Source organism: Equus asinus, chromosome 5, assembly GCF_041296235.1.
Source record: "Equus asinus isolate D_3611 breed Donkey chromosome 5, EquAss-T2T_v2, whole genome shotgun sequence".
Lineage (NCBI taxonomy): Eukaryota > Metazoa > Chordata > Mammalia > Perissodactyla > Equidae > Equus > Equus asinus.
In genome coordinates, this window is record NC_091794.1 from 104909700 (window position 1) to 104913044 (window position 3345).

Sequence of the window (3345 nt, forward strand, 5' to 3'; positions counted from 1 at the left end):
ATAATAAATACATATTTGGTCTTCATTCACTGTTCCTGTGAATGTGAAACAGCACATAAAACGTTGACCAGCTTAAACTAGTTTTGCTTCCTTAAAACACATTGTTGATTAATCAAACCTAGCTCAATAATAGGGACAGCACTGCACATGCGCCAGGTGGGAACCCATAGCCCCAGGATGACCCCAGAATCAAGAATCTTCAGAAATGTTGCTGCTGGAAGCAAGAAGTCCTTCAATAAAGAAGATCTGGCTTCCAGCAGCCCAAGTAACTTGATGACTGATTCAAGACTAGCCAATCAGTTTACATGGCCCCAGCTGCAACTTCGTATCCCCTAACTCCTTAAATTTCTCCCTGAACCTCGGATCCGGGAGACAGATTTGGGAGCTTTGCCTCCTCTCTCCCTGCTGGTCGACCTTGCAATAAAGCTCTTTCTTTTCTCAAGATCTGGTGCCATGGTATTGGCTTTTATGAGTATCAGGCAGTGAGCCCTTGCCTGTAACAAAAGGAGTGCCTTTGTTATTTGTAACAAGCCCCTTTCAACCACACCTGAGTTTATGTTAATAAGCAGCTTTTTAAAGCAGCTAAGGATGGGGGCTGGTTGCCAAGGGAACCAACAGTGTGATTGGAGGGTTGGAACTTTCACCTTCACCACCTCCTCAGCCTCCTGGGAGGGGAAAGGGGCTGGAGATTGACTTGATCACAATGGCCGATGATTTAATCCATCATGCCTACATAATGAAGCCTCCGTAACCATCCCTGAGAGCTTCCTGGCTGGTGAACATGTAGAAATTCAGTGAAGGTGGCAGGCCCAGAGAGAGCATGGAAGCCCCTCGCCCCTTGCCACATACCCTGCCCTCTACATCTCTTCCATCCAGCCGTTCCTAAATTGTATCCTTTTACAATGAGCTGATAATCCAGTAAGTAAACTGTTTTCCTGAATTCCGTGAGCCACTCTAGTAAACCAGTGGAACCAGAAGGGGCTGTGGGAATCTCCAATTTATAACTGGTCGGTCAGAAGCATAGGTGACAATCTGGACTGGCGATTGGCGTTTAAGGTGGGGGGAGGGGCAGTCTTGTAAGACTGAGCCCTTACCTGTGGGGTCTGACGATATCTCCAGGTAGATCGTGTCAGAATTGAGCTAAATTTGCAGGAAACACTTTCAGTGTTGCTGAGAACTGAATTGCTTGGTATGGGAAAAAACCCACACATTTGGTGACCAGAAGTGGAGTATTGTGTGGAGTGTAAAGGAAAACGATAGTTTTTCTCTAGAGTCACATTATATTTCTACCAGACAGCATTGCTCTATAACCATGGTAGAATCTTGCCACAAATACCTCAAGAGGCAAGTCAATACCCATGGGCCGGCCAGCTTATCAGTTCCTAGAGAGGTTGGTCAGACAGAGGGGACCTGCCTGAACTGCCGAGGGAACTAGTAGCCTTGTGTCCTGAGAGTCAGACTCCAGACTGTAGGATGCACCCAGACGCTGCCTCAGGGTATGGCCAGGCCTCTGGGACGTGGCACACACCAGAGCCTGTTACTCACTGCCTCCTCCAAGCTCCCTAACCTCCCGAAGGAAGGGGACCGTCAATTCTCTCAGGGCAGGAAGCGAGTTCCATTTCCTTTCCCTTCTTTGGCAGAATCTTGCCCAGATCAGGTGGAGGCCTGGAAGTTCTCCCTCCTGAACATCTGTGCTGTCCATTTGCTCCTGCAAGTTCTGGCCTGGGCCCTGGCCACTTGCCTGGACTGCTGCAGGAGCCTGCCAATCCACTCCCGGCCTTCTAGTCTGGCCCTCCACCCAGCACCCGGGGTTTCTCTCTGACACACAGCTTCGAGCCCTCAGTGAGTGACCAGACTCCCTCAGTCAGCTGATGGTGTTATTGCGGAGGGTGCAGAGCAGGGCTGGGGTACAACTGCAGGACACCATTTTTTCTACATGACCTATTTCTATTTTGATGGGCTTTTTCACGGTGGATGGGAATTGCATTTGTAATCAGAAAAAGGTAACAGTTACAAACAACCCTAAGACACACACACGCTTGTGTGTGCACAGATCAGCTCAGAAAGGACACCCAGGAAACAGATGAGGTATGGTTGCTTCTGGGGAGAACTGGGCAGCCAGGGGTGAGAGATGGGAAAGGGGTTAAGATTTGTGCTGTTCAGAGTTTACTGTGGGCCAATTTAAAAATCAAAAACTTAAAATTTTCTTTAGAATGCAATTGCAAAACCCCTGAAGAACTCCAATTAAATGAAGTCCCACTCTGCTTAGCCTGGGAAAACGGGCTTTTACAATCTGACCCCTCCACCCCACCCACACCAGCCAACCTGCTCTGATCCCACCTGTCTGTGCCCTGCTGGCTCCAGCCACCTGCCCTGGAGAGTCTCTCTGCCTACTAGAAACCAGCTCCCTCCAGGGCCCACCGTAAGTAAATGGCATCTGCTACCAGGCTGCTTGGTCTTGGCACCACTGATATTGGGGGCTGGGTAGTTCTCTGTTGGGGGAGGGGAGGTGGGTCCTGTGCCTTGTAGGATGTTTAGGAGCATCCCTGGTCTCTACTCACTAGTACTAATAGTATTCCACGCCTCACCCCCTGGTTGTGACAACCAGAAATGCCTTCAGACATTGTCAAATGTCCCCGGAAGGCAAAGTCACCCTCCACTGAGAAGCTTGTGTTACACAAGCCGGCTGGCCCCTCCTGCTCCCCACAGCAGTTCTTACAGCCATTGTGCATGTATCACACTGGTCCTTTCTGTCCCTACTGCTGACTATAGGGTGCCTGGGGGGCCGGGACCAGCTTCCTGCGGAAATCATATTCAAATCCCAGTCCCTACCACTTATTTGTTGCTTCACCTTAGGCCAACTGGTTGGCCTCTCTGAGCCCGTTTCCTCATCTATAAAAAGGACATAATAGCCCCCATCCCAGAGGGCTGTGTGCTGAGTGCCTGACATGAACAATGCCCAGCCTACAGCAAAGGATGGAGAGATGTGAGCTCTTATTAGTAATAAATGCCCTGACGTGCTATAAGAGTCTGTCCAGGGTATGGCGGGGGCACCAGAGGTCTCTGTTCTCTGATGTTCATGTTCACAGGAAGGGGGGTCAGCAAAGGCTTCAGAGAGGAGGTGACCCCTTATGCAGACCTTGAGATAGGAAGATACCCCAGGCAGCCAGAGCCTGCTCACAGTAAGGATTTACGGAATATACAGATGCCACGGAGATCACGTGTGACACAAGTCACCAGGTCTGCTGACACAGCCTTTCTTGCCAACCATGTGCTCTTACAGCCTCTCCCTGCAGACATGGCCCCGACACGCGCCTATATGCCCACCCAAGCATCTCCCACGCA